This window comes from Sinohyriopsis cumingii, unplaced genomic scaffold, assembly GCF_028554795.1.
Source record: "Sinohyriopsis cumingii isolate HCF-2022 unplaced genomic scaffold, ASM2855479v2 utg001542l, whole genome shotgun sequence".
Classification (NCBI taxonomy): Eukaryota; Metazoa; Mollusca; class Bivalvia; order Unionida; family Unionidae; genus Sinohyriopsis; species Sinohyriopsis cumingii.
This window is the reverse complement of record NW_028316015.1, coordinates 928055-941959: the sequence shown is the minus strand read 5'-3', so window position 1 is coordinate 941959 and position 13905 is coordinate 928055. Positions and strand designations below refer to the sequence as shown.

At 37.6% G+C, this 13905-nt stretch overlaps 1 protein-coding gene and 1 long non-coding RNA gene across 3 annotated transcripts in view; one reads left to right on the top strand and one right to left on the bottom strand.

The window, feature by feature from the left end:
• LOC149771971 (uncharacterized) overlaps positions 1-13905 on the bottom strand; it is a 65223-nt gene that overhangs the window by 24051 nt on the left and 27267 nt on the right. Inside the window, exons 3-4 of one of the 2 annotated variants that reach the window (XR_016418081.1) lie at positions 11194-11309; positions 69-227 (exon numbers count right to left, since the gene is read on the bottom strand). This is a non-coding gene — a long non-coding RNA (uncharacterized LOC149771971). The remainder of the gene's footprint in view (positions 1-68; positions 228-11193; positions 11310-13905) is intronic. The other variant, XR_016418080.1, reaches the window with a different exon arrangement.
• Positions 1-13905, top strand: part of LOC149771972 (pre-mRNA-splicing factor RBM22-like) — a 76196-nt gene that overhangs the window by 49046 nt on the left and 13245 nt on the right. The window lies entirely within an intron of this gene.

The following is a 13905-nucleotide window of genomic DNA, read 5'->3' as shown; positions in this document are numbered from 1 at the left end:
CTTTATATTGACTACATTAGGCAGAATCAGTGAAATATATTCTTTGATGGTTGATCTGAACTACTTACAGGATGGGTCAAGGTCACTCATGAAAGCGGCTGCTTTAATTGCCAAGATTAGGCTCCCACTCAATGGGCAGTACATCTTTTATGGTGAAACCATTCCCTGGCCTGGACCCTTCGAGACAGGGTTGCCAATGGAGCCCATTGAGAGGTTTGATGTAATACCTGAAAAGAACCAAGCGAGTATAAAGAGGGAGATTCATTTATTCTTACCTCTGATAGAGGCAAGGAATGATCTTAGAGCCACTCTGTCTTTCTGGATAACATGGGTTATCCATTCTGCATATGGAGAATTAACCTCAGAACAGATGAACTGGTTATGCATTTTAGCAGTTGCAACAACTATTGCATTTCATTGAAAGTGTTCCCTGGATGACATTATGCAAGCAGTGGGATGAGGGTCAGAGTAATCTTTTTCTTGATTCTACCTCAGAGACCATTCATTCTAGAATTCTTAATTGAACATGATGGGACCTATTGCTTCAGTGCAACAGGTTACCTTCCTGGTTCATTTGGCAGCTTCTTAGTTAACATACTATGAAGAAAGCTTGCTTTCCACAACAATATTAGGTGAAGTATTCATGGGACTTTGCACCAATCTCTGTACCAGACAGAGATCAATCTGTCTGACAGCCACTTATTGATCAACAACTTTCATAGCTGAAAGTTTTAACCTGGAAGGGCAGCAGCAGGGAGGGCGAATCCTACAACTTTTAGAAGGTTCCAAGTGCTGAAATAAACGCTTTAAAAAACCACGATGACGCTTTGTTGTAAACACAATTGTCGCCGTCGTTGCTGCGTTTTGTTGTCATTGCCCTCCTTGCTGCTTCCTGCATCCCTTTTCGAAAACCGATGTACGAAAAAAATATTTGCGCATCTGTTGTCATAAATTAAAAATTTAAGTTAACAATAATGGCCAACATTGGAGAAGCACATTCTGCTAGATTAAATCGAGAGTGACTAGAAGCAATAAAAAAATTTCTCCCCGTGAGAGATTCTGTTAAACAAAAATTACAAGAACGTCAACAGGAACAAGTTGAATTGGCGACAAGTGCAGAACAATTATTTAGACCCATCACTGCAGCTACTGAACAGGCTGCGGCGGTAACTAAAGAGCTTTATTGGGAGATCCTAAGGACAGAACAAAGAAAAGTATTCTTCCAGTGCTAAAACAAACCGCTGCGCAGGCTAAAAAAATTGCGAGGAGAACCAAACAAATAAAAAAGATTTTACGAGATCTTCCAATTGATATAGCTGTGGCAATACCGCCCGAAGAAGAAGTTTTTGCAGATGCATCAGAAATGGCACCAGAAGCCGAAGCTCCGCCAAAATACAAACCTAGTAAAGCAGAAATCAAAGAGTGTGGCAAACAATATTAAGATGAAAAATTACGAGAACGCGGTTAATCTTGTAGGTGAATATAATGATCATGAAAACTACTTGGAGACAGGTTCACCATCGTTAAGGTATGACCAATGGGAACGGTTGGTGTTTACTACACACAAAGATATTAGTCGGGTCACGGAAAAATACAAAGCTGAATTTGAACAATTTAAGAAAGATGTTAACGCAAGAAGAGTTGCAAACCCTGTTGTAACTGCAGATTTGTCAACGCCATTAAAAACACCCCAGATAACAACACAACCGACTAGCACAAAAAAAACATTTGGTACAGGTTTGGGAAGTGATTTTATCCCTTGTCCTAACAATGTCATCAATGATGTATCACGGTTAGAAGTTCTCTTAGGAGGAGCGCGGGTTGGAAATAACTTGCCAGAAATAATTAATGAAGTGGCTGATATCTGTCAGCGATTATTTCAAGGTGGTATCATGGATGCTCACATTTATCGAGAACTTATTGATGAACTTGTTGACAGCGATTAGATTAACCATTTGAAAAATACGCAATTAAATAAGATGATCATACATGATTCTCATCATATGTCTCACCGAGTCAGAGTAGTAAATTCGCGATATCCTGTTTACAGTGCATATTATGGAGATGGACTTGGAAATATTATTCAGGGATTGTTTACAAGAATAGCTCCAAAGGCGGGGCCAATTGCAAAACAATTATCGTCGAAAGCTATTGATATTATTAAAGATAAAGCTCCTGGTGTAATCAGTGATGCTGCCGGCAAAGTGTTCTTGACAATCAAAGATAGGCTAGCATGATTAATACGTAGAAAACCTCAGACGGTAAAATTACCAAGCACCGCAGACATGCCTGCAGATGTTAGCAAAATAATAAATGAAACTGCAAATCAAAAACTAGCTTCGCTGATTAATGTACCTTCCAAAGAAATAGAAAAAAATATAGCTTCAAGTTTAATAGTGGGAAGTGGTCTTCGTTTTAGACAATAATACATTACAATAAGATGTTTCAACGCATATCTAATGTAGCATTTGATATGGATAAACCAGTTAGAAAAGATGAATCCTTGCACGATTATCAATATTATTCCTATGACGCAAAAGTACCTAACGCGCAGGGGAGAATTGAATTTCAAATTCATGATACGAGTAGATATTTTCTACCTTATGAAGCTTATATTGAAATTGTAGGTAGAATCGTAAAAGTGGATGATACTGGATATGGGATAGGCGATCATGTTGGTTTTGTTAATAATGGTGTGATGGCATTATTTAACAAAGCCACATATTTGATTGATGGAAAAGATATTGAGTCGTGTTTGGACAATGTCGATGTTGCCACGACGATACTTGGTCTTGCAAGATATTCTGATGATTACACAAGATCAGCTGGTCCAACAATGATGTTTGTAAAGGACACATCTGATCATCTGGAAAACAGAAATTAACGATGAACGCGGCTGGGGATGCAGTTGTATCCATGAACGAAAATTTCAACTTGCGTTTTGCCGCGTGTCGAGCAATGCGAAACGGCAACGAAGAGTTTTCCTGTGCTATTCCACTATCTCATTTTTTGGGATTTTGTAGAAGTGTCCGAAAGGTTATATTTGGTGCTAAACATACAGTAGTACTCGTTAGAAAATGATGCTGATGCAATATGGCGAGCTGATGGAGTTGATCCTGGTAAAGTAGTGTTAACAAAACTATGCCAACAATGACTCCATCAGTCACTGAAGAACAACGGTTACTTTCTTTTATGATTCAGGGTGGAAAATCATTGCTATCATGGTTATCAATGACAACAGATAGCACTTCTATTAACGCTGCTGGATTGTTCACGTGGCAATTAGGATCACAACAGGGGGTGTCAGAGCCACGACATATATTTATCGCGTTTCAGGCAGATTCCAGAATAAATAGACAAGAAGCAAATCCAATGGTATTTGACACATTTGGGGTTTCTGAAGTTTCATTAAGAATAAACGGACATCAAGAACCTGCTGAGGACATTAATCTAAATTTTGAACAAAATGATGTTGTACGGGCATATTATCGACTGAAATCTTATGATGGGCATGATCAAAACGTTGACACTGGGTTGCAGATATCCCAGCGTAATTTTACAATGTTGTATCCGATCTGTTACTTTTCGTTGGAACATTTAGATTTATTCAGAAAATCTGTCGTTGATATAGTTATTCAGGCTCACCTGGCTCGAGTACCAGCAAGAGTAATTGGTCCACCGGAAATTCCTGGAGGTGCTAGAGCAATCGCGGTCATCCTCAGTGACAAAGCAATGTTACTTGAAGGTGTTGGTGGGCGAATGAAAGTCATTGATGCACCAGTGGAAAACATGTAGACAATTAGATAAATCTTGTATTAAATAAAATGTCATAACAGTCACGTTAATGTCACTCTGACTCCTGGTCAGGCGAAAAAATTACAATCGAAAAACGCGAGCGCATGTGGGGCAACGGTAACACTAAAAAATGATCAAATCGCTAATGGTGGTCCAAACAAGTTATCGCTGACTAAAACCCAACTAAAACATTTCAATAAAGCGAAGCAAGCAAAAACTGGAACTCAGCTTGATTTCGCTCCAAAAGCCATCAAAGATATGGTTAAAACCGGTGGTATATTTCCTTTTCTCGCTGCGATACCGGCACTAATAGCTGCTGCTGCTCCCGCAGTCGCTAAGGCCGCTGTGTTAGGAGCTGTTGGAACAGCTGCTGGAATGGCATTAAAAAAGGTGACTGGAAAAGGATACAAAAAAAAAGGACGTGGGTTAAGACTTCCAGGAACTCCGCCCTCATGGTACCAAAAACGGTTCTAGACATCACACAAGGTGTTTTGAAAACCAACAGTTTTACCTCAATGTCAAATTTTGATTTGCTCAATGCTGTTAAACAATTAAATATAACAAATTTCAGAGGCGTCTTTATGCGAGATCAGCTACCAGCACAACCGAATAATCCAGAAACCGGAATTATTAATCTTGATAACAGTAACGGTCCAGGAACTCATTGGGTTGCTTACACGATCGATTCACACGGAATTATCTATTTCGATTCGTATGGGTTAGCACCACCAGTTGAATTCGTCAAATATACAAAAGACGTACCCGCGTCAAAGACAAAAGTTTGGTACTCAACGCTACCAACACAAACACTAACTGATCCTCCGATATGTGGTCGTGAAGTATTAAATGTTCTCGATGCGATATCAGCGTCAACCAAACCACCTCACAAAGTCGTGCATGAGTATACCACGGGTCGATTTAAACAGTTTCCTATCAAATAATGGTTGATATTTACAGAAGATCTCTTCTCAACAGAAAAGTGAAGCACACCGACATAGATTTATTAAAATATGCGACCAAAGATGAAATCGATAATCTTTTAAGTCTGACCGGGATAGACCCAGATGAGGTTGTTATTTTTCAGGACTGACACGGAAAACTAAAAACCAGCGATATCAAATGGCATGAAATAATTCGTAGGGTTATTGGATCTACTCCGGGTAACATCCCTGTGTTCACTGATAGAGGAAAAATCAGAGATTCGCTGATATCAATCGCGGCGCTGCGAGATGATATGCAGAAAGCTGCAGGGGAACGTGTAAAAAAGACTGGCGACACAATGACAGATGAACTCAGCATGAATGGTAATAAAATATTGGTTTTAAGAGATCCAAATCCCCGGAAGATGCCGCGACGAAAAATTATGTTGACACCGTTGACGGTAAATTATCCACGTTGCGAGCCGAGTATGATGTTCATGTAAAAACATTTACAAATCTCCGTAGAAACTTTAGAAAAACTGATGAGACCACGGATAAATTCTTTGGAACTCCTCCCGTCATCGATATGAAGCTTTCTGATATCAAAACTAACATTGACACGATCAAACAAACACAGCAAGATATCGTAAGTGGGATTCCTGAGATCGTTAACGAAACCAGTTTGATTAAAATCCCATCTGGAGTAACTGCCGGGCATATTACCAACATAGTATGCACAGTATCATCTGGATTTGCAACATGGTCTAAACAAAATAATACTATCAAATATACAGCAACAGTTACTGGAGTGTATAGGCTGTCTGTGTTCAGTGCCGCTAAATTTGAAATTTTCACAATGTATCCCTGGAGACATTCCACTGACAAGTTTTCGGGGGTTGTGACTATCATATTAAACAAGGGAACTGAAGAAACATTTATACTGGAATCTGCCGACAAGAAATTAACCGCGACATCTTACTGGTGGTGTTTGGAATTTGTAGCTGAAACGCCTCAATTGGTTACTGCGTAAAATAATAAAATGGCATTAATGAAGTCAACAATGGCGGCATCAACGACAACACTGGATGATCAGCAATATAGATATGATCAAGTACGCGAATGGCAATCAGAGTGAAAAAATACCATTAACGAATGCACAATAAAAGTCAAAAAATACAAGCGATGTGTAATTATCCTAGATAAATAGTGTATTTGGTATCCGCGATAGTTGCATCTACGGGAGTATTATTATCAGCGCTAACACCAGTGACAACTGCAATCACGGTCACAATTACAGTTTCAACATCAATGACAATTGCAGGTGTTGCTAATATTATCGCGAAAAAAATATCTTCTTGCGCGCTAACAAAATTGCACAAGTATGAAAAGTTGAACAATGCGGCCACGAGTGCCTACTCGAAATTGTCATCGTTGATATCATCAAGTCTCAACGATACAACAATATCAGATTCCGAATTCGCGCAAATGGCAAAGATGTACGAAGACTACACCGGTCATTTGAAGCAACGAAAGATAAATAATGTCGGAATTACTTCAACAGATAGCCACAAATACAAGCCCAAAACGAACTTCTTCAATAACAGTAATCTCGACTAAACCAGAATTTAGTGTTAATTTTCCAACTGCGATTCTAGTAAACAAGATCGCGTTAGCACAATTACGAGTATATCACAGTTGGCCCAATATCAGATCAAAATCGTTTGGTGGATTACCAGCAAATAATTCGTTTGTGTTTGCATATAAAAATAAACCTGATGGCACACCAGACTGGAACGTCATTGGGATACCAACTGGGTCTTAACAAATCGAAGAAATCAATGAGAAATTACAACGTTGAATAAAAAATATCACAACAAAGGAATCTAAGATAACAATAACTGTTCATGAGCCAACACTGTCTTCTGCCATCGAAATAAGCACCCCAGACTATGCCATGGATATATATAATAGTTCGATCAGAACAGTGTTAGGATGGCCTCAAACTCCGCCACCAATGCCACCAATACCACCAGAACCTAAAAAGTCTAACTATGTCACTGACAATAAGTCATGCCACAAAATTGACCCGTCATATAAACAGCATCTACACGATATAAAAAATGCAACGTTGGGTAGTGAGTTTAGCTTCTACAATAAGGACTATATTCGGTGGTTTTTTATTTATGAACGAACTCCTACTGAATCTATTACTTTTGACCTATTTCAAATTATTGAATATTTTAAAATCATTAATCAAGAACATAAAACACAACTAGAGCAACTACGGTAGTGCTTCCAAGAACATCTTTTTGATATAACAAGTTCACGCAGCGAAATCATCAAACACGTAGAAATATTAAATCAACTTGTATCCGACATGGAATATGTTAACCAGCAATTAATTCAGGTAATAATTGATTACACTGATGACATAACAAATCCCTATAAACAAAAATTTCTAACTGCATACTCACTAACAGAAGCCACTCTGCCAAATTTTAAATTTCCCGGGTATAATGCAACCGAGTTAAGAAAATCTGTCAACGATCTAATCAATGAGTTCTTTGATGACATACTTGCACAGTACAGAAAAACACTACCAGAGCCAACTATCCTCAGACACAACAATAGCCCAACCAGAGAAGGCTGACATGTATCTCCGGGCATCGTAAATATAACTGAAGTGGTCGCGGTCAATCTTGTGTGTGATGTCATTGATGGCAGTTACAGCACGGACACAACAGTATCAAATCAAGCCCAACAAGGATTTGTTCTTTATTCATTCACCCCGAAAGATGTACCACCTGGATTTCTGATTGTGCAAGAGCCGATCAATCCAGTCTATCTGCGATGTCACAATCCGTGGCTGACCAGAACAAATTTTAAACTAACAGACCAGAGCGGTCACCTTCTTGATTTTCGAGGTGAAACACTACATATTAATTTACTTGTAAAAGTCTTAAAGACTTTCAATCGTGAAACAATTTTCAATTGTAGCTCAGTAAAAATATTTTATTTATGCACATCGACCAATTTCTCAATTTTGATAGGGTGTTTACTTGCGAATTTAGTAAAGTAAAAAAAAATATATTTTTTACTGAAAAATCATTTACGATTTCACAATTAATCAATCGAGTATTATATAATGTACCACCACGTAAAATGTTTCATACATAATAAAGAACTTCTTGATGAAGCTGTCAGTACCGGAAAAGTTACCCCAGAAAAAATAATTGTTGACGAATACAGCACTGACGATTTTATACTGACTGATACGCAACTACAAAGACTAAAAAAAGATCATATTGTGATCGTGCATTGCAGTATACCTCAAATTTTAGAGTATATACGCGTATTTAGATCTTAGATTTATGAATATGTACCACCATATAAATGTTTTTGTGTATGACAAACAAGCGCTCGAGCAAGCAGTTAAAGACGCATTTGCCTAAGAAGAAATTAACGTTAAATTTATTATTGACGAATACGGAGACGAAGATTTCTTACTAACACAGCAACAGTTAGATAGTCTCAGATGCGAGCATTGTATGTGACCGAGATCAAAATTATGCTCACTCTTGCATTAAATCCAGTCAACTAAGGAAAATATTATCGGACTTATACAAGTCTCCTTGATGAGGAAGTAAAAAAAAAATGATATTTTTTTTTTACTTTCAATTTCCAAGTACTTGACTTCATTTCTAGGTATTTACTTCCTCATCAACGGACATACAATTTTTTAGCTTTCTTACACGAGTATTTTTCACCTTCCTTGTTTCTTATTTTTGAGCTAATTCCAACCTAATTTTTTCAATTGCACAAGACAACGAAACAAATTCATTTATTTGTGCTTCTTCTACTGTAGCCAGCGATTTATATAAATTCATCTGGATCCTCTTTATAAATCGGTACTGAGCAGGCAGAATATAACGCCCTGTGCATTTAGCTTCATGTAGTGATTCAAAATCAGACATGATTGTTTCAGGATTTAGTTTATCGGATATAAATCCGCGCTCTTCTAATTTTTTCATAGCAACAATCACATCACTGATATTTTCATAATTCATATATATATAAATATTATATATTGAAAAGAAAAAAAAATGCACACCACATCTCCTTGAGTCTCTAAGTTGTCTTATGACATCCTACCAAACTCAGGAGCGGAAACACAACCCCCATGTGAGCCCCTAACCTGTCAAATAACAGTCTAGAAGGCCCAGAGGGCGTGTTTGCAAAAGACGAAACATTCCCCATGTTGAACTCCTAGCTTACCCAAATGATATGCTAGCAGGTTCATATAAGGACAGATATATACATATAGTATTTACATTTGTAAGCTTCTAAGGTGCCACCACATCTTAGCAAGTTTACAGGGACAGCACAACATATAGTATTTACATCTGTAAGCTTCTAAGGTGCCATCGCATCTTAGCACGTTTACAGGGACAGCACAACATGTATTTTTTAACTAAGGACAGTACAACATGTATTTTTTAATATTCTATGCTCAACAAAGTTGCACACCCTCCCCCAAAATCAATCCCGCGAGGTGTAAAATGTCACCCCGTCAGGGTGATAATGCGGAAAGTTGTGCAACTTTGTTGGGTTTCGAAACCCCATACATAATTCGGACACTATAGTATATAAACTGACTGATACATGGAAGTTCAAAAGTAGCTCACTCGGGTTTTCGAACTTGTTTTCTTAAATATAATCACAAAAAAATACAGATGAACCAGAAAACCAAACGAATTTAATAAAACAAGGATCTTATCTGTGAAAAAAAAAATTATTTATTGTACACCCGCCCATGTGATAGACTTTGATAAAATCCTTGATAAAATCAACGGGAAGTAATTGGAGATGTTTTACTTCCATGTTACCTGTACACGGAAAATTGTTTACCCGTTTTAGTGTATATCATTACAGTTAACTGTATAACGTACAATTTGACTTAAGTTGTTGCGAATTTAGTCCTACTTTTCAGGATAATATATTACCCACGGAAGGTGTTGCACAATCACCTTGACGAAGTCACCTTGACGAAGTCAAGGGGAAGGAACTAATTGCATGAGATATGCTTAACGGAGTTATCTCCCATTTACATTAAAAAACTTCAGGATTCCTAACAATAATGAAAAACAATTTTTTGACTATATTTTTTTGAGAGGGCAGATGTGTATATCTTTTCTGCGACTCTTTGTACTGAGGCTACACAAATATCAAAATATTTGCCAGCTGAGTTGAAATATTATTTTTTCATTTGTCTCTAAGTTTATGGATACAACCCCCTTGGCGCTTTTATCACTACGGCCAATATTACCAAATTTACAATTTTGGCTTTGTGTCACAATTCTCAGATTGGATAAAGAATTATCGGATTTCACACCATTGATGTGATCGATCACAAGACTGTCTTGGATCACTTCGTTAAATAGCTCGAACACGAAGTGATGACAGAGATAATGTTTCTTTCCAACAGTAAACATTAAATAACCAGTATTATTAACAAAACCAACTGGTGTTTTCAACTTGCAGTGTCTGACTATTCCCTCAAGATTCGCTTCGTAATTCTTAATGATAGGATGTGGGACAAATTCTTGGCTCATTTATATAATAATGTATTTGTCTAATTTATAATTTGTCTGAAAACTTAGTTAAATAATCGCGCTCACATTTTAACGCAACATTATTTTATTTTTTTTGTTATAATATCTTTTAAGTTCACGGTATCTCTTTTGCCTGCAACTTGCACATAACTGTGTTTTACCCCTGACCCCAACACCACATCGCAGGCAGGGTATTGGTCCTAAACTCCCCCTTCGGACGCTTTGGGAATGTTCCCCGCAAAATTCTTTTTTGCAGGATTTATTACAAGGAGTTACAGATCCAACTTTAAGCCACTTGCACTGATTCATTATATATAATATTTCTTATTTAAATGTTTGTCTTAAATATAATATGGAGGAGCTTAAAAGATTATCTGCAATCAAGCCCTGGAAAGCTTCTAGATTCGATCTTGACAGATTAACCCCTCACTCGCGGAGACAAGCCCTGACTGATCTGTTTGATATTATCAGGAATGCCAAAAAAGAATTTTGTAATGATGGAGCATCTCACGTATGGTCCACATTTAAAATTATACACAACACCGAAGGTGTCATTGACGAAGTTAATGTTGACTCTGTCATTGATGCTACAATGAATGATGCAAGAGCGAAAACAATTATCGATTACCTTAATCAGAAATATTTTTTCGGAATAAAGTTTATTGTGCAAGATGATTCCGATACGTGGATTATCCGTGATAAAATTGACCCTGTCCTTGCTAATGAAAAAACCGTTCTGTTAAGTAAAGATTCCAAACCAGGAATGTTGACTGGGATTGATAAACCATATTACACTCGAGCATATCCTGTGACCGCGGTCATTTATGGAATCTATCCGATAAAAAAACAAAACTCAATAAACTCACCCCAATGAGATTCTCAAGGCTGAATTGTGTAGCCGAGCGAGTAATGGAACATTTCAAAAATGCGATGCGTGGAAACGGTCTAACTGATCTAAGATGTTCCAAGATAGCAGCGTGGGCTGAAAAAGTCAAGGATACAGGAGCGTCAATAAATGATGTTGCTGAGCTAGAAAAAGCACTTAGATTCCCCATAACCATAACAACGATAATAGAAGAAGTATTACACAAATCGAAATATAGTCGGAACGGAGCTCCAATAAATATCATTGATCATAACGCTCACGCTTGGACTAACGAAGTTACGATATTTCTGCGGGATCGTGTTGTGAAATATTATTCGGGAAATATATTTGATTTTATTAAACAGATAAGCAAAGGCTACCCTGTGTCAATGTGGTTGTTTAAAAGTTCCGAAGATGGCGAGTATGATCAATTTGTAAGATCTAACGGTGAATTATACCGGACGGAATTTCTGCAGCAACAATGAAAAAACTCACAGAGAGATATTCAGAAAACACTGAGCAGTTATTAACTAATTGTTTTACAGTTCGAAGTGTTGCCGCTCACGCTGCCAGAGAAAGAAATTCATGGAAACCAACCCGAAGTGAGTTTCTCGAGGATATACAATTGAGTTGTGTCGAGTATGGACACGGCGGTTTGTGGAATACCAAGTATGACCACAAGGATATCATTTCCGTGGACATGGTTGCAAGCTATCTGGGAAGCTTTCTTGGGATGGGCGAGTGTAGTGGATATTTTAGAAGATTTGGACATCCCACGAACTCGATGACGCGAGTTGCTATAAATGGTCCATTACCCGATTTTTCCCTGACAGGATTTGCTCGTGTAACATCGTTTGTACCAGCTGAAAAACTTCATCCGATTTGTTATGTTTGGTTTGGCAGACATTTCTCAGAGAAACGCTGGGCACCAATAGTGTTATTGCGATATATGCTTGACAGCCGAATACTGGTATCGTTGACGGTCAGTGAAGCAATTATATCATATCGACCGCAGACTTCAGTTTGGTTACCAACACCGGAGCTTATCAGTCTCAATGAAGTCATTGAAGAATATGCACGAGAGTGTCCCCATCAGACCATGGATGTCATTAACAATAACGCTCCTAATATTCTTAAAATTAAACTCAGCAATAGTGAAAAAACAGCAAAGGATCTCGGTAGAAAAATAATCGGTAAATTTACTCAGGTGGTGCATATGATGATAAACGACATCACTCACGATTGATTATGGATGATGCTGAATTAAGTTTTATAATTGCTGATGCTGCTGTGAGAAATATATTTTGTAATTGGGAGGACGCTTTCTTGTCCGACGGAACACGGTTGGGCACAGTTGTAAGTTATATTAATGGAGAATCACCTCAATACACACATTTAAGATCTTCGATGCTGGCTTATGTTTCTATAAACTTGCTATTGCAAGTAAATAGATTCCCCGACACTGCAGTTAGAGTTGCAACGGATTCATTTTACTTGAATAAAAGATATTCAGAATCACTGGCTGTAAGCAACGATGAATCATGGAGTTCGTGGAGAATAAAAAAGGAAATGCTACATTGTTATTGTGAATCCGCTGATGTTGCTATCAAAGATAATTATTGTAAATCAGAATTATCGGAAATGTCTTCTGCACCGTCTGTGAATGATCCAATCACTAGACACAAAACCGTTTATTTGAACGGACCTGGAGGTTCTGGTAAGACAACTCGAGCGATTGAATTATTTCGAAATTCAGATACGATTGTGCTAACACCAACACACAGACTCGCCAGGGAGATGAAACAACGAGGAGTCAATTCTTGTACTTATCACATCTTTTTCAGATACAGCGGTGGTGTATGGACAGTTTTGTTAGATATATTAAAAACATTTCTCGATTGGCTGCTAACAAAAAATACTGCAGTCGTTATGTGCGGCGATCACAGTCAGCCACCACCTTTTGTTGGTCCATCTCCACATTTGTGGTTAAAAGATTTTGTAGATTATTATGAAGAAGTGTCTGATGATTATAGATCTCTTAATGCAATGTTGAAGGAATTTAAAACATTAATCAGACTACAACCGAATAAAATTCAATGTGAAATTATGCGCAAAATAATTTCAGAGATTTCAATGAGCGACTTTTGGAAAAAGTGGAAACCAAACGATTTGATAGTGGCAAGTAGAAAGATAGTCAGAGACACACTTCAACAGCAGTTATTTCAATTACAGCGAGAAAAGTTTCCAATGTTGCCAGTGCCATTGTGTTATAGACCAGCTGATACATGACTACAGAATATAGATTTTGATATTCCTGGGAAAACAAAGAAACAGAATTTAGTATTAAATGATATTGTCACAGTTGATGTCAATGTTGTTGAAGATGCACAAAAAATGAACAAATCCCCGTGGACGCTAGGATACGCAATGACGATACATTCATCTCAAGGACTAACTATTTCTGATACAGTTGTTTGGATTGTTGATGATCGAATCGAGTGGTCAGACTTAGTTTACTTGTTGGTGTCTCAAGTCAGAAGAATATCTCAATTGCAAAGAATTGTCTTGGAAGAGTCAATGGCTGATAATAATGAAAACAACAGTGATATAATAAGAAAAAAATTAGCTGGTTACAAACAAAGTGACAAAAAAAATAATCACGATTTCGACCTCGATGTTGAATTTATCATGACACTGAAACAATAGCAGAATA